Source organism: Bombina bombina, chromosome 3 (assembly GCF_027579735.1).
Source record: "Bombina bombina isolate aBomBom1 chromosome 3, aBomBom1.pri, whole genome shotgun sequence".
NCBI classification, from domain to species: Eukaryota; Metazoa; Chordata; class Amphibia; order Anura; family Bombinatoridae; genus Bombina; species Bombina bombina.
Window position 1 is genome coordinate 391,388,884 of NC_069501.1, and position 27,553 is coordinate 391,416,436.

Below are 27,553 nucleotides of genomic sequence, written 5' to 3' on the forward strand. Positions count from 1 at the left end.
GTACACCGGGTATTAAAGTATAAAGCTAGCCTCTAATTTAATAATAATTATAATTAATAATTTAATAATAATTATAATTATAATAATAATGAGGCCAAGGTACATGCAACATGTAATATGAGGTTTGCCCACCCTGTGTTATCCTATAACAAGGATAGCACCTCACTCTAGCACTTGTCCTGAAAACTAACAACCAAATTATAGCCAGAGATAAAGAGAGACGTTACTATTGGTGATTTGGGTGATAAATACTCCATAAGGCCACCCAGTGCATATACAAGCATCTAATTGAAGTCATGTGCATAAAATCTAATTGAAGCTAGAATGAGAATAGTGGGTAAAATAGGATCGAAGCTTTATGCTGTGTTACTAATACTTACTTATTTACACTGTGGTCTTCCCAGAACACAAGAATTAACAAATTTAAAATGATTTCATACCCTTTAATAATGTCTTGGTCTTAGCCCTTATCTAAAAAGTATGTGAAACAATCCATCCCAGATCAAGACCAGTCTATTCTCTGCCCATGCTATAATTGCCTAAACTGAAATGTTGACAAGCATATATATATATATATATATATATATATATATATATATATATATATATACCGTATTGTGCCGAATATAGGCCGCACCTGATTACAGGCCGCACCCTTAAAGTTTGGTGCCATTTTGAAGAAATGTAATTTTAAAGAAAATATGCACATTAGTTGCACAAGCTGCAATGTTTGCAAGTGATAGAGACCTATATATATATATATATATATATATATATATATATATATATATATAGTACATGCACACATTTAGATTATGATTATGGTATGACATAAAATCTGGCTTGGACCAGATAATCAAATACAAAAAAAGGTCAACCAGCCTAACACAGAATCCATCTACCCGTGCTAGAAGTTTTATCCAAATACCTTTTGCCCTACTTGTTCTTAGGAATAAACAACAACAGACAGTGTCTTAAAGGGATATTGTACAATAGATTTTTCTTTGCATAAATGTTTTATAAATGGTCCATTTATATAGACCATCTATTAGTGTTTTTGTAAAAATGTATAGGTTTTGCTTATGTTTTAATAACATTGTGCTGATTTTAAGACTCCTAGCCAAGTCCCACAGTGTCAGATGTATACCTGTGTTTACAGACTTGTGCTTGCTCCTATTTATGTAATCTGTCTTTTTATTTAGAGGGAACATGGGACTGTCTGCTCTTCTTGTGTTCCCAGCCCCTTTTACTGGGTGTCCCAGCCATACATCATCAACAGTGCTAATCTGGGAGCTTCTAAGTACGTTTTTTAAAAGGTTTTATACTGTATTTTTTGATACAGCTTTTGTGCATATTCTTCTTTATGGTAGTGTCTATTCAATGCAGTTATATTACAAATGGTGTATACTGTCCCTTTAATAATGCTGATGTAAACACTCATCATGGGGCCTTATAGGTAGAACTGGAATAATCTTGTAAGACACTCAGCATTGACTGTGCCATAATTAACTCCATAGTATCCGGCCTCTTCTCCTTACCTTTTCCCCAGCCCTATGCCACCTGTTTCAACAAAAAGGTACTCGAGGAATCATAGAACACAAACAGCTTTCTGGAAAAAGACCAGATAACAGGTGGCTATGTATAACTCATGTCCTAAGCCCTCTAGTCTAGTGTTTCCAAAAAAATATTTTGATCACCACCTCCTTGTTTTCATAAACTTATCATCAGCACATCCCTACTGGGTAAAATATTATTTAGAATAGCAGCTCACAACTCCTAATGACGATAATGGAATAATAAAATGTAAAAGTATGATTAACCTTAATATAGCAAAACGGAGGACGCCGCCATCTTGCTAGCCAGATCGTGCTGGAATCACTTCAACGAGAACTGTCTCCTACATGTGGCTGAACTATTGACTGTGCAACAGCCCTAGCATGGATCAATACATCTCCTATCAGGCTGCTGTTGATATCCTGGCAGCTCTTGAACAGCAAATAGACAGGAGCTTTGAAGACCTACATCGCTCGTTACATACGGAGCTTATAGGTAGCGACAGCAGCACTGGGGAGCCGCAGACTGGCATAACTACTGAGAATACTGCCCTATACGCTCAGGATCTCATGCAGCCAGAAGATACAGATGACCTCCCCATGAAACAGAGCGGGCGGGCACTCCCGCTAGAGACTGAGCTGATCCTCATGGAGAATACCTCCCCACCAGTATTGGACCGATCCACCCCAGCTTTGTGTCTGAGGCCCGAGGATCACTACCGATGGCAGCGCTTACCTACAAGCTTTGATCCCCCAACTTCAATATCCTGGGGCAGTGATTACATCTCAACTCACGCTTTGGTTTCCTTGTTTGGCCCCACACAGCAGCATCTCTAAGTCGGGACTCAGACTATACTGGGAGACTCAACAGTTCAACACGCAGCAAAACTTCACTACTTGAGCGCTGGCAATGCTCAGTGTGCTGGAGATGGCGGCACCATCGCAGGCATTTGGCTCCAGAAAGTCCACTTTGAGTATACTGACACAGCTTGTGGACTTGTCTTGCCTATGACTTTCTTGCTATGGGGAATCAGACCCGCAGTTAAGACTGCCTATAATCCACTCACAACAAGAACTGGCATTGCGTAATGTAGAAGGAACATCGGAGCACCCATAGTGGACTAATATCCTATACTACTGACTTCTTTCCACTTCTTAGCTCCTGATGTTCTGGCTCTTACAGACTAATATATAACTTGATATAAGCAGTTACGCATATTCTATTTCCTAAAATACTTTATACAATTAGCCCTGCTCTGACCGAGGGCTTAGTTCTCTTAGTTTGTGATATATGGCACTTCTGTTTGTAACCTCTAACTAACAAACAAGAGACCCGCTTTAGTTTTACAACACGTTCATTTTTATTCGCCCTAAGAGTCCAAATAGTTCTGTACTAATGTAGCTTGTACAAAATGTCTCCATAACCCTGCTACTGACTTATATCTAATTGAAATCCAGTTCCTGCTATATATATGAACCATGACTGTTATTAGTTGGTGTAGGTATTCTACCGCAGAGATTCATGTTAAAGTTTAAATGTTTATGAATACCTAGCTACCATCATACAGCGTTTTGTGCTTATATTTTTGCATATTGCTAGATTATTACACTTTTGTAAGGTCTTTAACCTTCACTAAAAGGTGGGATACCCCTGCTCTTCAGAGAACTGACTATATTTAACAAAAAGTACTAGACACTATATTAATTTCCTGAGTGAGTCTCCCATGTTATGTAATTCTGCTAAGTTAGTTTGGTTTCTCTGTATGTCACAATACCCCCATTCTTTTTCCTATCCCTTATTAATGGAGACAACCTACAGTAATTATTAGTACACCGCTATTGTGTCCTCCCTTAGGTTGGGGTACACGCTTTCTTTGGATAACTATACTCCTAGAAAGGTAAGCGCATGTTTAAGACAGACTTACACTCACCCCCCCTATATACTCTATAGATTTATATGGGTTTGTGTTATGATACTCTGGTTACAATTTTATATTTTATCCTCTATCTTCGCTGTCAGCGGCCGAGACGGCATCATCTAATTATACTATATTGCGTAACCTTAATTTATTTAAAGCATAGCAGTCTACTTAATACTCTTAGTTCTAATAACTGTTCATAGCATCACGCTATGCTTAAGCTTTATTTTATTTTTGTTCCTAGGTCATGGCATCGCCTACGTTGAATCTAATATTAATACAAAATATCTGTTTCTGGTGGACCCCTCCCCTCCCTTTCCCGCCGGTACTGGCTGCCTGCGGGTCATACCCCTACTCCTTTCTCCCACATCACCTATAGCTGGTATTTCCCCAGGGGAGGGGCCCACCTAGAAATCCCCTTTATTCCAAACATTCTAATGTCCCTCTCCCACTTGGTTCTGTTAGGAGTTACCCTTATCCATTTTATAGAAAGTCAATTCACTGGTATTACTGGTTGGATTAAGACTTAGATTATGATCTTCTGCTAAAGCCACAGAGGGAAGGCATATAATGGTATCACTGATGTTATTAAGTTTATGGCTATTTAGTCTATCAGTTAGTTGTTAATTGAGTGCTGTTCCCGCTAACTCCATATGCATAGTTTACTAGCTAGCTCCGCCCTCCACCCCTCCACCCTTCCCCCCCTACTCTATTTGAGCGGCTCTTGTCCGCTGCATCCCCCTTCCCCATAAATTTATTAGAGCTACCTCCTCCCTAGCCTTACGCTTCTCTGAAAAGAATCCCTAATCTTCCTTCTGCCTTGCTGGGAGAGGACTATTTCTGTTTATTATACTTTATGATTCTCTATAATAAAAACTGAAGTCTCTTTATAAGATAGCCCACATTTTATAGTAACGCTAGTGGTATATGAATGCATTACTCTTCTAATTGTATTGTGTACACAACCATCTGTAAATGTTTTGGGGCATACCCTTCATATATTGTATTCTTCAAGACTTCAATAAAAAAGTATTTAAAAAAAAAAAAAAAAGTATGATTAACCCCTAAACAACCAGAGATGTACCCTGCCCCCAGCAGTGAGACTGTGCTATTTTAGCAAGCCTACAGGAGGGCTGGAGTATCTTAACCAGAGCACAGGTGAAATAATCAGGGTGAGCTGATTGTTTCACCTGTGCTCTAGTTAAGATATAATGAATATCTGGCCTGAGTAAGGGTCCTGAGGACTGGGTTACTTTATTTAAGAGGGATAGGGGTAATAAAAAGGAGAAATTTCAGTGTATATTTACCAAAATTTACCATATTTTCAAACCCCTGTGCTGGAGCTGTTTTTAAATGATAAAAGCACAAAAATCACACACAGTAATAACAGAAAAATAAATGTGATTAAAAGGATATGTGAATAGCGGTATACACGTCCGTTGCATGATATTTCCAATTCTTCAATATAGAATTGATGTATACTCTTTAGAGATAACAAAACGCATGTCTTAAGCAGTCTAGAATTCACAATGCTTTCAGGTACAGCTGTCTCTATACTTTGTGACTGATGTTTTTTTTCCAAACATAAAAAGCTCAAAGAAAGAGGTAGATAGTATGATAATGTAAACACAAGTATCAGTGCAGTATAAAATAGACTAATACTCTGGAGCTAAAACACAACTGTATATGTTACACATACTCAGTATCAGCCACCGAGTTAGCTATTAAGTGGATTCTGGAACACTTGTAAAATACGCAAGCAATTTCTTAAAATAATGTTAAAATATTAAAATATACATATCAGTGTAAAGTCACTCTGGGGATTGGTCTGTATCAACCAATTTGAACAGTGTATTAATTATGTGGTAGCAGAATAGCTTCAGAGTGTAACTTGTAACAGTCTGTATAACAGAAACACCAGCTAGATACAAAAGTCCTCCACCTCACTATGGCATCACTGACTAGCATAAAAACCTGACGTACGTTTCACCACACCCACGTGGTTCCGCACCAGAGGAAGATGGAGCCACCTGGATGAAGACCTTTCACAGCCAGGAAGAAGAGGGATCAGCGGACTTCAGCAATGGTGAGTTCCGATTTTGGGGTTAGTGTTAGTTTAGTTTTTTTTGGATGGAGTGTTTTTTTGTTTGTTTTTTTAGAAATGGGCTTTATTTATTTTTATGGGCTTAAAAAGAGCTGATTGCCCTTATAAGGGCAATGCCCATACAAATGCCCTTTTTGGGGCAATGGGTAGATAAGGGTATTTTTTAGTTATTTTATTTATTTTGGTGGGTTCAGTGCATGGGCGATTGTAATGTTAGGGGGTACTTTTTTCTGGGCAAAAGAGCTGTTGCATTTTGGTGCAATGCCCTACAAAAGGCTTTTTTAAGGGCTATTGGTTTTTTTTGTTAGATTTGTTTATTTTTTTATTTTGGGGTGTTTTTTTAAAAGAGGGTATTAGAATAGGAATAAAACAATCTTTTTGATATTTTAATATATTTTTTTGTAATGGTAGCTTTTTTATTTTTTTAATCTTAGTTTCCTTGTTTTTTTGTAATGTTAGGTTTTTAATTTTTTGGTAATATTTAAACTTATTTATTTTTTTAACAGGTAAGTTTCTATTTATTTGAAGGTAGATGGTATAGTGTAACTTTAATATAAAGTTAGGGGGTGTTAGGTTTAGGGGTTAATATATTTATTTTTGTAGTCGTGATGTGAGGGATGGCGGTTTAGGGATTAATAGGTGTATTTTATAAGTCGAGATGGTGGGGGACGGCAGTTTAGGGTTAATAGGTTTATTTAGGTAGTCGCAATGTGGGGGAATGGTGGTTTAGGGGTTAATAGGTTTATTTTAATAGGTCGCAATGTGGGGGGATAGCGGTTTAGGAGTTAATAGGCTTATTTAGGTAGTTGCAATGTGGGGGGATGGCGGATTAGGGTTTAATACTTTATTTTAGTGGTTAGAATGTGGGAGGATGGCGGATTAGGGGTTAATAGGTTTATTTAGGTAGTTATGTGGGGGAAAGGTGGATTAGGCGTTAATACTTTATTTTAGCAGTTACTATGCAGGGGTGGTGTTAATATACTTTGTAACATATTTTTTTTTTTTAAATGAATAATTTTTATTAGTTTTGACATCAAACAAACAATTCAACAGAAGAAATCACAGGACTATAATCTGAGCAAACAATTTCAATGAGGTCTATATGTATAGGTTACATTCCACCACACTGATAGTAGTAGTAGTGATATGTCAGGTAGAGTTAGGGTAAGTAACACGTCGTCTGCAAACATGGCTAGTTTGTGGGAGTCTGGGCCAATGTTAATACCGTGTATATCTGGGTTTTTCCTAATGTGGCAAGCTAGGATCAACATCGTGAGGACAAAAAAAATGGGCGATAGCGGGCAACCCTGTCTAGTCCCGTTATTGATATTAAAACTTTGTGAGAGTACTCCATTTGCGCGGACTCTTGCTGAGGGACTATTGTATAGGTGGAAAATTCGTTTGATCATTAGTCCCCCAAAGCCAAAATGTTGTAGTGTGCTACGCAGAAAAGGCCAATTCAGTCTATCAAAGGCCTTTTCCGCATCAGTGGAGGCCAGGACTGCAGGGATCTGTTTTGTTTTTGCATACTCCATTAAATGGAGAACTCAAATTGTGTTGTCCCTGGCCTCCCTGAGCGGAATGAAGCCGGCCTGGTCTACATGCACTAAGGTTGGGAGTATTTTACTGATACGGCTTGCTAGAATCTTAGCATATATTTTTATATCCCCATTTAGTAGGGATAGCGGGCGATAGTTACTTGGCTCTGTGGGGGATTTTCCAGAGTTAGGAATTACCAAGATGTGTGCTTCTAGGAGGTTAGGGGAGAGGAGTCCATCTTTATCGAGGGAGTTAAAAAGATTAGTGAGGTGAGGGGCCAAAATAGATTGGAACTGTTTATAGTATGAGGCTGAGAAGCCATCCGGGCCAGGGCTTTTACGCAATGGTGCACTATTTATGGCTGCAATAACCTCTTGCATGGATATGGGGTCTTCCATTTGTTCCGAAATATGGTCAGGTAGAGTTGGAATATTGGCACTTTGTATGTAGGCAGGGATATTATAGAGGGTGTGGTAATAATCTCTAAAAATATTTGCGATTGTTCTACTGTCATGGATATATTCCCCTGGTGTGGTTGGCTGTGACAATTTACGGATGAATTGGTTATTAGTGCGATCTTTAAGGGCTCTAGCCAGCAAGGGGCCTGCCTTATTACCTTCTACAAAATAGAGTTTGTTTAGATAGAATGCTTTTCTTTGTGCCTCCTTGTTGAGTAAGTCATTCAAATCGCGTCTAGTCTTAGCTAATTGAGTTATGTGTTGTTCATTATTTGGGGTTTGCATATGCAGGGTCTCTATAACTCAGAGCTGTTGAAGTAGCATAGAGTATCTCTCATTATAATTTTTCCTCATTATAGATTTCTGCTTCAGAAATTCCCCTCTAATTACCGCTTTGTGCGCTTCCCAGACTAAGGCGGGGGATGTATCTGGGATTGCATTGTGTAGGAAATAGTCTTTGAGCGAGCGCGTGATTTTATCTTTAATTAATGGTTGCAGTAGAAGTGTTTTGTCGAGGCGCCATTGGGGATCAGAAAGGGGCTTGTCTGGCAAAGCCAGGGACAGTGTTACCATTGAGTGGTCAGACCATGGGGTTTGCAAGATATCCGAGTGTTTCGCTAGGTGTAGGCTTCTCTGGTCTAGAAATATGTGGTCTATTCTGGAGTATGACTTTTGGGGGTTTGAATAAAAAGTATATGTTCTTTGTGCAGGGTGTTGAATTTTCCAGGTGTCTAATAGCGTTGCATTGCGCAGGGCCCTTGAAATGACACCACAGGAGCTTTTGGGTACTGAGCTTTTATGGTTGGAACAATCTAGTGATGGTTCAATAGCCACATTACTGTCTCCTGCAAGAATCAGCGTGCCCCGTGTCACTTCCAATAGTGTTCTGAGCAGTTGTTTAAAAAAACGGGCCTGGCCAGTATTTGGCGCATAATATGTTGCAAGTGTGGTTGGGCGGTTGTAGAGTGTGCCTACAAGAATCAAAAATCGTCCCTCATTGTCAATATATTTCTGGGTGAGTTGGAAGGGGATATTGTGTTTAAATAGTATGCCTACTCCATTTCGCTTAGCAGGGGCCGAATTAAAATATCCTATTGGAAATTGTTTAGAGGAGCATTTTGGTGTCTCGTGTTTACAAAAATGTGTCTCCTGCAAGAAGAGAACCTCCCCTTTATGTCTATGAAACCAATTGAGGGCAATTGATCTTTTGGTGGGTGAATTTAGGCCTTTAACATTTTGTGAAATTAATAAGATATCAGGGACTGCCATGTATGTTGTGAATAAGCGTGGTTGTATAGTGCTGTTTGGGCTGTCTGTAGGTTGCTATATATATAGTGGAGCGGGTGTCTGTTAACTCAATTCAAGTGTTTATTGACTACATGCCACAATACCTGAGATTTAAAGCCTGTTGATGCCTTTCAATTTTGTCTCTGCCAAGGAAAGGGTGGGAGGGAAAGGAGGGAGAGTATAGGGAACAGCAATCTCTTCCAGTAGAAGAATCTGCTGGAAGGAGTAAAGAACATGAGTTAAACATTAACGCCTAGATTTGGAGTTTGGCGTTAGCTGTCAAAACCAGCGTTAGAGGCTCCTAACGCTGGTTTTGGCCGCCCGCTGGTATTTGGAGTCAGTCAGGAAAGGGTCTAACGCTCAATTTCCAGCCGCGACTTTTGCATACCGCAGATCCCCCTACGCCATTTGCGTATCCTATCTTTTCAATGGGATCTTTCTAATGCCGGTATTTAGAGTCTTGGCTGAAGTGAGTGTTAGAAATCTAATGACAAGACTCCAGCCGCAGAAAAAAAACAGGAGTTAAGAGCTTTTTGGGCTAACGCCGGTTCATAAAGCTCTTAACTACTGTGCTCTACAGTACACTAACACCCATAAACTACCTATGTACCCCTAAACCGAGGTCCCCCCACATCGCCGCCACTATAATAATTTTTTTTAACCCCTAATCTGCCGACCGCACACCGCCGCCACCTACGTTATACTTATGTACCCCTAATCTGCTGCCCCTAACACCGCTGACCCCTATATTATATTTATTAACCCCTAATCTGCCGCCCCCAATGTCACCACCACCTACCTACAATTATTAACCCCTAATCTGCCGACCGCACAGCGCCGCCACCTACGTTATCCTTATGTACCCCTAATCTGCTGCCCCTAACACTGCCGACCCCTATATTATATTGATTAACCCCTAATCTGCCCCCCACAACGTCGCCGCCAGCTACCTACAATAATTAACCCCTAATCTGCCGACCGGACCTCACCGCTACTATAAAAAATGTATTAACCCCTAAAGCTAAGTCTAACCCTAACCCTAACACCCCCCTAAATTAAATATAATTTAAATCTAACTAAATAAATTAACTCTTATTAAATAAATTATTCCTATTTAAAGCTAAATACTTACCTGTAAAATAAACCCTAATATAGCTACAATATAAATTATAATTACATTGTAGCTATTTTAGGATTTATATTTATTTTACAGGCAACTTTGTATTTATTTTAACCAGGTACAATAGCTATTAAATAGTTATTAACTATTTAATAGTTATCTAGTTAAAATAATTACAAAATTACCTGTAAAATAAATCCTAACCTAAGTTACAAATAAACCTAACACTACACTAGCAATAAATTAATTAAATAAAATACCTACAATTATCTACAATTAAACCTAACACTACACTATCAATAAATAAATTAAATAAAATACCTACAAATAAATACAATTAAATAAACTAACTAAAGTACAAAAAATAAAAAAAGCTAAGTTACAAAAAATAAAAAAATGAATTACAAACATAATAAAAATATTACAATTTTAAGCTAATTACACCTACTCTAAACCCCCTAATAAAATAACAAAGCCCCCAAAATAAAAAAATGTCCTACCCTATTCTAAAATTAAAATAGAAAAGCTCCTTTACCTTACCAGCCCTTAAAAGGGCCTTTTGCGGGGCATACCCAAAGAATTCAGCTCTTTTGCCTGTAAACAAAAACATACAATACCCCCCCAACATTACAACCCACCACCCACATACCCCTAATCTAACCCAAACCCCCCTTAAATAAACCTAACACTAAGCCCCTGAAGATCTTCCTACCTTGTCTTCACCATGCCAGGTATCACCGATCGCTCTAGGCTCCAAAGTCTTCATCCAAGCCCAAGTGGGGGCTGGAGATCCATCATCCGGCTGAAGAGGTCCATCATCGGGCTGAAGTCTTCGTCCAAGCCCAAGCGGGGGCTGGAGATCCATCATCCGGCTGAAGTCTTCTATCAAGCGGCGGCTGAAGAGGTCCAGAAGAGGCTCCAAAGTCTTCATCCTATCCGGGCAGAAGAGTAGATCCGGACCGGCAACCATCTTCTTCCAAGCGGTGACAAGCGGCTCCATCTTGAAGACCTCCGGCGCGGATCCATCCTCTTCTTCCGACGTCCTAAGTCCGAATGAAGCTTCCTTTAAATGACGTCATCCAAGATGGCGTCCCTCGAATTCCGGTTGGCTGATAGGATTCTATCAGCCAATCGGAATTAAGGTAGGGAAAATCTGATTGGCTGATTGAATCAGCCAATCAGATTGAGCTCACATTCTATTGGCTGTTCCGATCAGCCAATAGAATGCAAGCTCAATCTGATTGGCTGATTGGATCAGCCAATCGGATTGAACTTGAATCTGATTGGCTGATTCCATCAGCCAATCAGATTTTTCCTACCTTAATTCCGATTGGCTGATAGAATCCTATAAGCCAATCGGAATTTGAGGGACGCCATCTTGGATGACGTCATTTAAAGGAACTCCAATCCCACAGAAAACAGCGCAGTCTGTGAATACAAAAAGATGGACTCCAATAGTGCAATATTGTATGAACAAACAGCACTTTATTGACAAAAAACTTGACCAGAATACTCACAATATAAAATTAAAAACATGCACAGAAAGGTTTCTTTACTCAAATATAGTGATATCGCTAGGTGCTTGTGTGTTCTAAGGTTGCTTTGGGGAAACAGCAGCAGATTTCCCGGTCGGCGTGTGACGTCAACACCCGACAAACAGCTAGTACACGTTTCCCTTAGTCCTTGTGCACACAGGCTTCCAGAGCTCGTAGCCTCAACGCGTTTCTTGCCCCCTGCTGGGCGCTTTCTCAAGAGGAATAATTATCTATCATGATAAGTCTTCGTCATTAATTTATATCCTGTGCAACAGCACCATCTATCTATAGAACTGGTTATTACACTTCATGTTTGAAAAATATTAGACAAAAAATGTGTAATTTGTAATGTGTAATTTGATATACTATCCTATTCTTATATCTAAAACAGTTTGATATCTAACCTAATTATTAAAATGACATAAATAATCAGAAAAAAGAAGCACATGTATACACTGGGATGAAAATACAGTATAAAATTGGTAAATACATAATTAATTAAAATCCTAAATTAAAAAAGTATATTATACTTATTAGTATCTCAACACCAATTATAAATTTAAAAACTTATAAATTATCATAGCATTTCATTACCATTGGCATGAAGAGAATAAATAAATTCTTAAAAAATTAATTAATAAAAATCTATACACTTGATGAGAGGGGACACTGTACGACATAAATATATATATATATATATATATATATATATATATATATATATATATATATATATATATATATATATATATATATATATAATAATCAACCTATCTAATTTAAAAATAAGAAAGAGAATTCTCACTCCATTTTTATTTTTATTTCTTATTTTTAAAATAGATAGGTTGATTATTATAGGTTGATTATTATATATATATATATATATATATATATATATATATATTTTAGTATTTTGCAGTATATGAATATATATATGAATTTAAAACATTTTTAATATATATTTATGTCGTACAGTGTCCCCTCTCATCAAGTGTATAGATTTTTATTAATTAATTTTTTAAGAATTTATTCTCTTCCTGCCAATGGTAATGAAATGCTATGATAATTTATTAGTTTTTAAATTTATAATTGGTGTTGAGATAGTAATAAGTATAATATACTTTTTAATTTAGGATTTTAATTAATTATGTATTTACCAATTTTATACTGTATTTTCATCCCAGTGTATACATGTGCTTCTTTTTTCTGATTATTTATGTCATTTTAATAATTAGGTTAGATATCAAACTGTTTTAGATATAAGAATAGGATAGTATATCAAATTACACATTACAAATTACACATTTTTTGTCTAATATTTTTCAAACATGAAGTGTAATAACCAGTTCTATAGATAGATGGTGCTGCTGCACAGGATATAAATTAATGATGAAGACTTATCATGATAGATCATTATTCCTCTTGAGAAAGCGCCCAGCAGGGGGCAAGAAACGCGTTGAGGCTACGAGCTCTGGAAGCCTGTGTGCACAAGGACTAAGGGAAACGTGTACTAGCTGTTTGTCGGGTGTTGACGTCACAAGCCGACCGGGAAATCTGCTGCTGTTTCTCCAAAGCAACCTTAGAACACACAAGCAGCCGGCGATATTGCTATATTTGAGTAAAGAAACCTTTCTGTGCATGTTTTTAATTTTATATTGTGAGTATTCTGGTCAAGATTTTTGTCAATAAAGTGCTGTTTGTTCATACAATATTGCACTATTGGAGTCCATCTTTTTGTATTCACAGACTGCGCTGTTTTCTGTGGGATTGGAGTTACTGTGTATCAGCTGCAGGACAAGCAGAGTTTTACAAGCAGCTGCATCTGAGTCTTCAGAAGGGAATCTCCTGACACCATCTTTCAACATTAGTAAGACTGTTCTTATTTTGAGTTAACATCAATTTTGGGACGTCTGTCATTCTGAACAATTTACTATTAGTATAATACTTTATTAGTGTAATTTCAAATCGAATTTAGTGCTATTCAGTGCTGTTTATTAACCATTGCCATATTTTTGGTTTCACTCTCCCTTATATATATACACATATTTGCTGAGTGATTGTTGCACTGATTTTTTTTGGTGGTTTGTGTGCAAGTAGTAATTGTTTTAGATCAGCTGCATAACAACTCGACAATTATGAGTAGTTTGAATTTTAGAACCAATAGGAGAAGATCTTTTGATTTATTAGAAGATGAAACTATGGAGGGTGTATGTGATGAGAACCCACAAGATATTCTAAGGGAATATGAGAAATTACTAATTCTGGATGCTAAGGATTGGCAGGACATAATATTATTAGAAAATTACATCAAACATAAAATTATCCCAAAAGGATTAAGATTACTAAAAATGCCAGCCTTTGCTTTAGATGAGGTGGAGTTCATGACAGAGTGGGAGGCAGCTCTAGATGATTGTTCCTTTAAATTAATTAAGTTATTAATTAAATACAGGGAAGGAAGATTAGAAACAACTCAGATTGCGATTGAAAAAATTGAATCACAAGTCAATAGTTTTTTAACAAATGAAGAAAACAAAAAACTTTATGACAATATTGTTAAAGGTGTAGAAAAACTAACAAAGGAATTAAGCTTTAGTAAATCAAACAAATTAAGAAGAGATACGCTAGACTATAAGAATGAACAGAAATATAATTGAAAACCCAGAACTTTCTATAATAGGAAAGTGGATCAATATCATGTAAATGGAAATAATAGTAATAATGATAAGAAAGGTTTGAAATCCAATAATAACTTAAATTCCAATAAGAAAGATTTGGAAGTTCATTACCAATCACAACCTTATAATAAGTGTAAAGGGAATAGTAATTTTGAATCCAATAATAGAAAAACTACGGAAACAAAAAAGAATAAAGATGACTACCACTATGACAGATTTGAAAGAGAAAATAAACATAAAGAACATTCAAGTTATACTCATAAGAATAGGTATGAAGCCTTAGAAATTAGAGAGAGAGATGTAAGAATTGAGGGAGCTAGACCTAAGGTTCACTCTGACCAATCTTCATCAAAAAAATTTTTTGGAGAATGATCGTTTTAGAGATTCTGCACCTACTTTTTTAGAATCTCCATGGAGACAAACGAGATGGAAAACTCAATCAAAACTGGAGAGTAGAGAGGGAACCACAAGTGTTAGTGGAAGGATACAACCAACGAAAAAGAAGATTCAGCGAAAGAAAGGATGCAGATCAGGGAAGAGAAAGCAATTACAAAAGTGCAAGAACTCAATAAGAGAGAAAAATGAGGCAAGCATTTATAATTTGTCATCATATACAATTGATAGTGGAAGTCTGGCACTATTGAGTAAAGGACTATCCTTCGCCCCCAAAAAGAATTTAGATACATTTCAAGTGTTTATAGATTTCCAAAGATTTATTAGAAATTTAACTTTAAAAAGGTTTTTTGCTTCCAATGATTAACGGTCAGAGACTAGACACAAGAGCGTACTTCAAATTGATGATCTTGAAGCTCTGGAAAATATGAATTCTCTACTAGATGATGATAATTTAAATACAATAAATGATATTTATATACATAGTGACAAGAAAGTTAAATCTACTTTTTATCCGATCAGTGCACAAGGAGAATATATTAAAAGTTTCAAGAATTTGGTTGAAAAAGAATTAGAAACATTACCTGCAAATCTAGATTTTAAAGATAATCTTAATACCTTTGAAAGAAAAGCGTTGAATTATTTAACTAAAAATAACAATATCACTATTCGCCAAGCGGATAAAGGTGGAGGCATAGTGATTCAAGACCGTGAAGTTTATATAAATGAGGCACAGAGATTACTAAGTGATTCATCTACTTATATTAAATTAAAAGGTGACCCAACTAAGATCTTTTTACAGGAATTAAAAAATGTGTTGAGTATAGGGATGGAAGAAAATATTTTAACTAAGGATGAATACAAATTTTTATATGATGCACACCCGAAGTTAGCAATCATGTATCACTTGCCAAAAATACACAAGTCGATCACAAATCCACTGGGAAGATCCATCATTTCGGGTATCGACTCATTAACAGCAAATTTGTCAAGTTATATTGATTACTTCCTTCAACCCCTTGTTGTTCAATTAAAATCTTATTTAAAAGATTGGGTGCACCTAATACATGAGCTTAAAAATATTGAATGGAATAGTCAGATGAGGTTCATCACTTGTGATGTAACCTCACTGTATACGATTATCCAACATAATGTTGCAATCAAAGCTTGCTCCCATTTTTTAAAAGATAAAAGGAATTTTCCAGACAATCAAATACGGTTTTTAGAATATTGTATTCAATTTGTTTTAGAACACAATTATTTTGTTTTTGAGAAGGATTTTTTTCATCAAATATGTGGCACGGTGATGGGGACGAAATTTGCCCCATCGTATGCCAATTTGTTTATGGGTCTTTTTGAAGAGAATTTTATTTGGAAAGACAGCCCTTTCAGAAACAATTTAATTTTTTATAGGCGTTTTATAGATTATGTTTTTATTATTTGGGAGGGTTCTGAGATTGAAGCAATCAATTTTATTGAATTTATTAACACCAATGATTTTAATGTAAAATTTGTGGGTAATATCCAACACCAAAAAATTGAATTCTTGGATTTATTGGTGTTTGTAGAGGACAATAAAATATGCACCAAAAATTATAGAAAATCGGTAGACAGCAACAGCCTATTACATGCCACTAGTGACCACTACAAGAAATGGTTAAAAATATCCCAAAAAGCCAATTTGTAAGGATAAAAAGAAATTGTTCGAAAGCTGATGATTATAATAGTGAGGCAGAAATTTTAAAAGAGAAATTGATATGCAAATCACATAATAGAGATCATTTATTACATATTATGAATGAAGTAGATCAGACAGATAAAGAGATTTTATTAAATAAACAAAAAGATAAATCTTTGAAATCAGATACACAAACTGTTAAATTTATTACTACATATGGGGAAGGCATTATGAATGTTAAAAAAATACTTCATAAATTTTGGCCTATTTTAAAAGGGGACCCTCTGATAAAAAATGAATTATATACGAAACCTAATGTTGTATATAAAAAAAATACTAATTTGAAGAATATACTTGCCCCAAGTAAGTTGAAGGAACTTAAACCAGTCAAGCATAATATGAATGAAAATTTTCTAAGTTTAAAGGGTACTTATAGATGTCACAAAGCGAGGTGCCCCATGTGCAAATGTATCAACAAAGAAAGATCAGTTTTTAGTTCAACATCAGGTCAAGAATATAAAGTTAAACAATTTATTACGTGTAAAACTTCTTATGTAGTATATCTTTTAGAGTGCAGCTGTGGAATGAAGTATGTAGGTCGTACGAAGAGGTGCCTATCCAAGAGATTTAGCGAACATATTTATAATATTAAGAAGCCGATCTTAAAACATAGTGTACCGATCCATTTCTCCCAAAAACATGCTTGTGATCCAAAATGCCTTACTGTGATGGGCATAGAAATGGTTAAACCAAGTTCCAGGGGTGGTGATAGACTTTTGGCCCTTAGGCTCAGAGAGACTTTTTGGATATACAAGTTGGGAACTCTTGCGCCTAAGGGCTTAAATGTTGATTTAGATGTGGCAGCATACATAACATAAATTATAATATTAGTGAATAATTCTCACTCCATTTTTATTTTTATTTTTATTTCTTATTTTTAAAATAGATAGGTTGATTATATATATATATATATATATATATATATATATATTAGTATTTTGCAGTATATGCATAGATATATGAATTTAATTTTTTTTATATATATATTTATGTCGTACAGTGTCCCCTCTCATCAAGTGTATAGATTTTTATTAATTAATTTTTTAAGAATTTATTTATTCTCTTCCTGCCAATGGTAATGAAATGCTATGATAATTTATTAGTTTTTAAATTTATAATTGGTGTTGAGATAGTAATAAGTATAATATACTTTTTAATTTAGAATTTTAATTAATTATGAATTTACCAATTTTATACTGTATTTTCATCCCAGTGTATACATGTGCTTCTTTTTTCTGATTATTTATGTCATTTTAATAATTAGGTTAGATATCAAACTGTTTTAGATATAAGAATAGAATAGTATATCAAATTACACATTACAAATTACACATTTTTTGTCTAATATTTTTCAAACATGAAGTGTAATAACCAGTTCTATAGATAGATGGTGCTGTTGCACAGGATATAAATTAATGACGAAGACTTATCATGATAGATCATTATTCCTCTTGAGAAAGCGCCCAGCAGGGGGCGAGAAACGCGTTGAGGCTACGAGCTCTGGAAGCCTGTGTGCACAAGGACTAAGGGAAACGTGTACTAGCTGTTTGTCGGGTGTTGACGTCACATGCCGACCGGGAAATCTGCTGCTGTTTCCCCAAAGCAACCTTAGAACACACAAGCACCCGGCGATATCGCTATATTTGAGTAAAGAAACCTTTCTGTGCATGTTTTTAATTTTATATTGTGAGTATTCTGGTCAAGTTTTTTGTCAATAAAGTGCTGTTTGTTCATACAATATTGCACTATTGGAGTCCATCTTTTTGTATTCACAGACTGTGCTGTTTTCTGTGGGATTGGAGTTACTGTGTATCAGCTGCAGGACAAGCAGAGTTTTTCAAGCAGCTGCATCTGAGTCTTCAGAAGGGAATCTCCTGACACCATCTTTCAACATTAGTAAGACTGTTCTTATTTTGAGTTAACATCAATTTTGGGACGTCTGTCATTCTGGACAATTTACTATTAGTATAATACTTTATTAGTGTAATTTCAAATCGAATTTAGTGCTATTCAGTGCTGTTTAATAACCATTGCCATATTTTTGGTTTCACTCTCCCTTATATATATATATATATACACATATTTGCTGAGTGATTGTTGCGCTGATTTTTTTTGGTGGTTTGTGTGCAAGTCATTTAAAGGAAGCTTCATTCGGACTTAGGATGTCGGAAGAAGAGGATGGATCCACGCCGGAGGTCTTCAAGATGGAGCCGCTTGTCACCGCTTGGAAGAAGATGGTTGCCGGTCCGGATCTACTCTTCTGCCCGGATAGGATGAAGACTTTGGAGCCTCTTCTGGACCTCTTCAGCCGCCGCTTGATAGAAGACTTCACCCGGATGATGGATCTCCAGCCCCCGCTTGGGCTTGGACGAAGACTTCAGCCTGATGATGGACCTCTTCAGCCGGATGATGGATCTCCAGCCCCCGCTTGGGCTTGGATGAAGACTTTGGAGCCTGGAGCGATCAGTGATACCTGGCATGGTGAAGACAAGGTAGGAAGATCTTCAGGGGCTTAGTGTTAGGTTTATTTAAGGGGGGTTTGGGTTAGATTAGGGGTATGTGGGTGGTGGGTTGTAATGTTGGGGGGGGTATTGTATGTTTTTTTTTACAGGCAAAATAGCTGAATTCTTTGGGGTATGCCCCGCAAAAGGCCCTTTTAAGGGCTGGTAAGGTAAAAGAGCTTTTCTATTTTAATTTTATAATAGGGTAGGGCATTTTTTTATTTTGGGGGACTTTGTTATTTTATTAGGGGGCTTAGAGTAGGTGTAATTAGCTTAAAATTGTTGTAATATTTTTATTATGTTTGTAATTAATTTTTTTATTTTTTGTAACTTAGCTTTTTTTATTTTTTGTACTTTAGTTAGTTTATTTAATTGTATTTATTTGTAGGTATTTAATTTAATTTATTTATTGATAGTGTAGTGTTAGGTTTAATTGTAACTTAGGTTAGGATTTATTTTACAGGTAATTTTGTAATTATTTTAACTAGGTAACTATTAAATAGTTAATAACTATTTAATAGCTATTGTACCTGGTTAAAATAAATACAAAGTTGCCTGTAAAATAAATATAAATCCTAAAATAGCTACAATATAATTATAATTTATATTGTAGCTATATTAGGGTTTATTTTACAGGTAAGTATTTAGCTTTAAATAGGATTAATTTATTTAATAAAAGTTAATTTATTTCGTTAGATAAAAATTATATTTAACTTAGGGGGGGTGTTAGTGTTAGGGTTAGACTTAGCTTTAGGGGTTAATACATTTATTAGAGTAGCGGCGAGGTCCGGTCGGCAGATTAGGGGTTAATACTTGAAGTTAGGTGTCGGTGATGTTAGGGAGGGCAGATTAGGGGTTCATACTATTTATTATAGGGTTAGTGAGGCGGATTAGGGGTTAATACATTTATTATAGTAGCGGTGAGGTCCGTTCGGCAGAGGGGTTAATTATTGTAGGTAGCTGGTGGCGACGTTGTGGGGGGCAGATTAGGGGTTAATAAATATAATATGGGGTCGGCGGTGTTAGGGGCAGCAGATTAGGGGTACATAGGTATAATGTAGGTTGCGGCGGTGTACGGAGCTGCAGATTAGGGGTTAAAAAAAGTCAGCGATAGCGGGGTCGGCAGATTAGGGGTTAATAAGTGTAAGGTTAGGGGTGTTTAGACTCGGGGTACATGTTAGGGTGTTAGGTGCAGACGTAGGAAGTGTTTCCCCATAGGAAACAATGGGGCCGCGTTAGGAGCTGAACGCTGCTTTTTTGCAGGTGTTAGGTTTTTTTTCAGCTCAAACAGCCCCATTGTTTTCTATGGGGGAATCGTGCATGAGCATGTTTTTGAAGCTGGCCTCGTCCGTAAGTACCGCTGGTATTGAGAGTTGCAGTGGCGGTAAATATGCTATACGCTCCCTTTTAGGAACCTAACGCAGCCCTTCTGTGAACTCTAAATACCAGTGGTATTTAAAAGGTGCGGCGAGAAAAAAGCACGCGTAGCTAACGCACCCCTTTGGCCGAAAAACTCCAAATCTAGGCCATAATACATTAACAATAAAACAATATAACCAGTAACAATTAAATCCAATAAACAACAATACTTAAAACAGTATTTTGAGCAAGGAGGGGGGGTCATAGTAAGTAGAGGAGGTTACTATGATGGAGCATCTCCATCTGGAATTTGAATTTTTTTTTTTTTGTGGGGAGGCCTAATTGGGGGATGGGTAGGGGTTGGCCTATTAGCATAATTTTACTGTAAAGTAGCAGTATAGTTGCATACATATATATATATATATATATATATATATATATATATATATATATATATATATATATATATATATATATATATATATATATATATATATATATATATATATATATATATAGAACATTTTCTACACATTTTACCAGGTACTTCTAGAATCCAGGCATATTGGTACACCGGAAAATAGGCAATTGTGAGGTTAACCAGTCTCTTGGCTCATGTACTTCAGGTTCAGGTTGGTCCTTCTTCCTGATGGGCTGATTTTTGGTTTCCTTTATTGGCATTCCTTGAAACTCTTGTCCAGGCAAGTCTCTGTTGTTTCGGTTCCGGTGCTGGCGGGTCGTCTCCTGACATTGTGGTAGGCTGTGTCGAGCGTATAGATGGAGTTGGAATCTTTAGGCTGTTACAGAAGTGCTCAAGGTCATCTGGGTGGCTATATGTGACAATTTGGGAGTTGTGCAACACCTTGATGCAGAAAGGGAAGCCCCATTTATAGGGTATTTTTAAGTCCTGCAAGTGTGTGGTGAGGTATTTCACCTCTCTGCGTTTGGAAAGTGTAATATTGCTTAGATCAGCATATATTTGTATTGTATCTCTTTCAAACAGGATTTGGCGTGTTTTTCGTGAGGCTGTCATAACTTTCTCCTTATTCTTGAAGTTTTGAAAGTGCAGGATTATGTCTCTTGGCGGCTTATCCTCTGGTGGTTTTGGGCGCAGAGCTCGTGGGCTCTATCTAGGGGAATGACTGTTGTGTCCTCTTGTAAGACGTGTTGAAACAGCTGCTGCAGGTGTTGTTGGATTTGGGATGTCACGACTTTCTCAGAGATGCCTCTTATTCTAAGATTCTGTCGTCTCCCTCTGTTGTCAAGATCTTCTACTTGGTTTTGAAGCTGTTGCATCATGTCGTCGTGGACTTGCAAAGTTTGGTTTTGAAGTTCTGTAGTATTAGTAAATTGTTCCAAGTCTTCCTCTGCCTGCATAACTCTGTCCCCCAGGTCTGAGAGATCCTTCCTGACCTCAGATAGTCCTTCCTTAATGATTTTCCCTACCTGGGTGAAAAAGGAGGCAAAGTCTGCTTTAGTCGGCAGATTCTGTATATCAGCTTTAGTGAGGAGAGCCGGAGAGTCTGCATCAGAAGTGGCTTGTTCAGTATCTGGTGGTTCCGATGCAGTTGACATAGAGGATTCTAGAACTTTAAAAAAATTATCAATTTTTGCATTAGAAGGTGCCAAGCCCTTAATGTTTTTGTCTAGTTTAGGTGTGCGTCTTGATGCCATTGCTGGCTCTACAGTAGCAGTGTGATAGAAGGGCTTCAGTCTCTAAACTGTAATCTAGTTTGAATACCTGATGATGTTGTGGTGGCCCAGGTTATTACAGGTCAGGATAGAAAAAGGAAAATAAGTGACCCTTTTGAGGTGATGTAGAACAATTTCTCTACAAACTACACACTACACGTTGCCAATCTGCTTGAATATTGCTAGTAGAAAGATGGGTATTGTACTGTTAAACTTTTTGTATCTTTGCAGATCTATGCCGTTTTAAACTGTTTGATGCGGTGATAGGGGCTATTTACATGATTAAAAATGAAAGTCAGGTCATAAGCAGCATTTTACCCCTGTACGCCATTAATATTAGTTTCTATAGGGCTGTAGTTGCAAAATATGGAAAGTTTCTGCCCCAGTAGCTAATAGTTTCCTGTCCGGAAAGGCCTAAATAAGCTCTGTTGCTGAACAAATAAACTGCAGGGCTGTTTCTCAAGCATTAGAGTATGCTGGCATCACCATCACAGGGGGTATCTAATAAGCTTATATGCAAGTGTTGGCTCACCGAGTGTTTCAATCTTACCCCCTGTAGCAATGGTGTGCACGCTGGTTGTTCAATTTTACTTAGTGCGCATTTAGGTTTGCGGCCCTCCGGATTAAAGTTCCGTCGCCAGCCCCCACAGATTGGCAAGATAGGCATCTCATTCGGTGCCCCTGCACCTCTCCAGGTAATCGGTGGTCTTTTCCAGGTTTGCTGAGGCCCGATTATCCCCTAAAGATGCCGTGTAAAGCACTCCTTTAACCGGAGCTAAAGATCATGAGGCCATCACAGACGCTGGCCAGCTCCACCCCCCTGTAACATATTTTTTATGTGTTTTGTGAAACTTTTTTGTTTCACAAAACACATCACTACTGGTCTTTGAGTGCAGAATGAATCATTGCAGTATAGGCTATAACGATCACGGAACATCCATAACGCATGACTTGTAATAACATGTAGCTGACCATTCCACCAGCAAAGGCCATTTTAAAAGCGGTATAACTTGTAATCTTGGACTCGTTAGTTTTAACATTTTAATAAAATCAGAACAAATCATTAGATTACGAGTTTTGAGTTATGAGTGGAAAAACCTCATAACGCTGATTTTTCACTACCGCTGTTTTTACGAGTCTTGCAGGTATAGGTGTACCGCACACTTTTTTTGCCCTAACGCAAAGTAACTACCGCACTTTTCAAAACGTCCTTTTTCAATGGGATTTCCTTAGCGCCGGTATTACGAGTTTTGCCTCAGAGGCCAAAAAGTGAAAGGTACAGCCTATACCGTCAAGATTCGTTCCGCCATCTAAAGTCAGTAGTTATGATTTTTATGTTACAAATCTGTAGCATAAAACTCATAACCAAAGTTTTACAAAGTACACTAACATGCATAATCTACCCATTAACCCATAAACCAAGGCCCTCCCGCATCGCAATAATTTGATAATTTTTTTTATTTTGTTTAATTTAGTGTTTTTTTTTGTAATTTAGTTAATTGTATTTAATTAATGTACTTGATTTAATTGAAGTGTAATGTTAGGTGCTAGTGTAAGACAGGTTAGGTTTTTATTTACAGGAAAAATTGTATTTATTTTAACTAGGTAGTTAGTGAATAGTTAATAACTATTTACTAACTAGTCTACCTAGTTAAAATAAATACAAACTTGACTGTGAAATAAAAATAAAACCTAAGTTAGCTACAATGTAACTATTAGTTATATTGTAGCTAGCTTAGGGTTTATTTTACAGGTAAGTTTTTCGTTTTAAATAGGAATTATTTAGTTAATGATAGTAATTTTTATTTCAATTTATTTTAATTATATTAAAGTTAGGGTTGATAGGGTTAGATTTAGGGTTAGGTTTAGGGGTTAATAACTTTAGTATAGTGGCAGCGGTGATGTTGGGGCAGCAGATTAGGGGTTAATAATATTTAAATAGTGTTTGTGATGCGGTAGTGCGGCAGTTTAGGAATTAATATGTTTATTATAGTGACAGCGATGTCCGGAGGGGCAGATTAGGGGTTAATAAGTGTAGGTAGGTGTCGGTGATGTCGGGGGCTGAAGATTAGTGGTTAATAAGTGTAATGTAGGTGTCTGCAATGTCTGGGATGGCAGATTAGGGGTGTTTAGACTCTGGGTTTATATTAGGGTGTTTACTCTCCATTATTGCATGTGTTAGGCTTTTTTTTTAGCCGGCTCTCCCCCAGGGCCGGATTTACATCTCAGGTGCCTGTAGGCACAAAAACCTGAAACGCACCCAACCCCCCCCAAAAAAAAAAAGATTGAAAAAAACAGAGGAATTTTTTTATTATTATTATTTAGGACAACTAAATATAAATATTAGATGTAAAACATTAAAGCTTAAGGTAATTACATTTTCCCTTTTATGGAGACAGGGTCGGCTCCAAGGGGGGTTATTGGGGGGCAATGCCCACCCAAATGGTATGCTGTGCCCCCCAGGGCAAAAAAAATAAATAAAAGTGATTTAAAATGATTTTTATTTTATTTTTAATTTTAAAAGTGACGGGTCCCCCAGGGTCCCAAATGTCGCATAAACCATTTGCGGCCACTGGACCCTGGAGATCCGCCACTTAGGAGGGCCCAGCTAATCTCTTTACTCTATTTACAACCAGATAACAAATAATGATGAAGGGGGTCTGTGTGAACCCCGAAACGTTAATAAACACTGTTTTATTTCCCCCACTATTGAGAAGTCCTGAGAGTGCTTTCATTTACTGAGATATACCTTTCGTGTGTGTGTATATATATGTGTGTATATATATATATATATATATATATATATATATATATATATATATATATATATATATATATATATATATATATACACATACATATATATATATATATATATATATATATATATATATATATATATATATAAATATATATATATATATATATATATATATATATATATATATATATATATATATATATATATATACATACATACACACAGTGTGTGTGTGTGTGTGTGTATGTATATATATTTATATATTTATATATATATGTGTGTGTGTGTATATACATATATATATTGTGTGTATATACATACTGTATATACTGTGTGTGTGCTGGTAAATATCATTAATAATATCTGTACAAGTAATGTACTGCTTGGCACTCAAACTTATTGTCACATAAAAGCTTATTTGATCATTAGTAGGGTCATTGGTAGAGCTACACATGCAAACAGTGTCCACTGGCTGTGTCAAATGTCACCCCTGAACTGCCATAAATCTGGTAAATGTAACTGCTGCGGCACTGCCAGACATCTTATAAATGTAACCCCTATACTCCTTGAGATATGACACATGTAACCGCTGCACTTCCAGAAATATAAACAAATCTAACTCCTGCACAGCCAGAGATCTGATAAATGTTTTCCCTGGACTGCCACAGTAGATCTGCTCTTATTTTGAGTCTCATACACGCTTTTTAAATGCGTGTCCCCTCGTGAAAAAAAAATGCCCCCCCATTTGATTCATTCTGGAGCCGACCCTGTATGGAGATACGCAGATACATACACCAATTGCATTATTTGTTGTAATGGAAGCTAAACCAAAAATCAATATTCACTTAACTCAAAAAATGGCCATACAATTAAAAACCAACCGTTATCAAAAATGGATGGAACATACACCTATGCAATGTATTGCAGATATATCTGGTAATTTATTTTGTGTATTTATTGACAGAGGCTCCACAGGACTTCTTCAGCCTCTTGGGGTTAGATTTTTTTACCCCTCAGTCACCCTCCTTTATGGCCCCTTGGACAAATAATTCTGCATCAGATAGATCAATTTGCAAATTAAACACACTGACTTACTTACAGTTAAGTTTACTGTTACTCACTCCTGTGAGATTTTCCAGCCAGAGTGTATGCAAACACAACAGCTTGTCTGACCCCTCAAACACAGCCTCACTAATTGTGTTTTATTCCTTGTATGTGTCACAGGGAGTCAATAATATTCCTTGTTTAGAACTGTATTACAATTCAAAGACAAAAAATATGCAGCAAAGTGCAAAATTCATACCTGGATCTGTTCATCTAATTTTCACGCTCTAATATATTTGTATATTTGTTATATATATATATATATATATATATATATATATATATATATATATATATATATATATATATATATATATATATATATATATATATATATATATATATATATTTATATATATATATACTGTATATATTTATATATATACTGAATAAATAAATATATATATATATGTGTGTGTGTGAATAATATAAAAACAATCACACACACACATATATATATATATATATATATATATATATATATATATATATATATGTGTGTGTGTGTGTGATTGTATGTATATTATTCACTTCCTTCATTATATATTTCCTGTAATACATTTATCATTAAAACAAATATTTAAACTGAATTTAAAAAATCTAAAGAAAAACCTATTTAAAGGGACATAAAATGTGACAGTTTGCTAGGGCATTTTATTATTGCACTAGTGCTTGCACAGAAGTGTGTTAGCCTCTTGCAAAAGAATTAAACACTAACAGCTAGATTTGGAGTTTGGCGGCCAAGGGGGTGCGTTAGCTACGCTGGCTTTTTTCTGGCCGCACCATAAAAATAACTCTGGTATCGAGAGTCCAAAAAAAATGCTGCATTAGGCTCCAAAAAAGGAGCGTAGAGCATTTTTACCGCAAATGCAACTCTCGATACCAGAGTTGCTTACGGACGCGGCCAGCTTCAAAAACGTGCTCGTGCACGATTCCCCCATAGGAAACAATGGGGCTGTTTGAGCTGAAAAAAAACCTAACACCTGCAAAAAAGCCGCGTTCAGCTCCTAACGCAGCCCCATTGTTTCCTATGGGGAAACACTTCCTACGTCTGCACCTAACACTCTAACATGTACCCCGAGTCTAAACACCCCTAACCTTACACTTATTAACCCCTAATCTGCCGCCCCCGCTATCGCTGACCCCTGCATTATATTATTAACCCCTAATCTGCCGCTCCGTAAACCGCCGCAACTTACATTATCCCTATGTACCCCTAATCTGCTGCCCCTAACACCGCCGACCCCTATATTATATTTATTAACCCCTAATCTGCCCCCCTCAACGTCGCCTCCACCTAACTACACTTATTAACCCCTAATCTGCCGAGCGGACCTGAGCGCTACTATATTAAAGTTATTAACCCCTAATCCGCCTCACTAACCCTATCATAAATAGTATTAACCCCTAATCTGCCCTCCCTAACATCGCCGACACCTAACTTCAATTATTAACCCCTAATCTGCCGACCGGAGCTCACCGCTACTATAATAAATGGATTAACCCCTAAAGCTAAGTCTAACCCTAACACTAACACCCCCCTAACTTAAATATAATTTACATCTAACGAAATTAATTATCTCTTATTAAATAAATTAATCCTATTTAAAGCTAAATACTTACCTGTAAAATAAATCCTAATATAGCTACAATATAAATTATAATTATATTGTAGCTATTTTAGGATTAATATTTATTTTACAGGCAACTTTGTATTTATTTTAACCAGGTACAATAGCTATTAAATAGTTAAGAACTATTTCATAGTTACCTAGTTAAAATAATAACAAAATTACCTGTAAAATAAATCCTAAC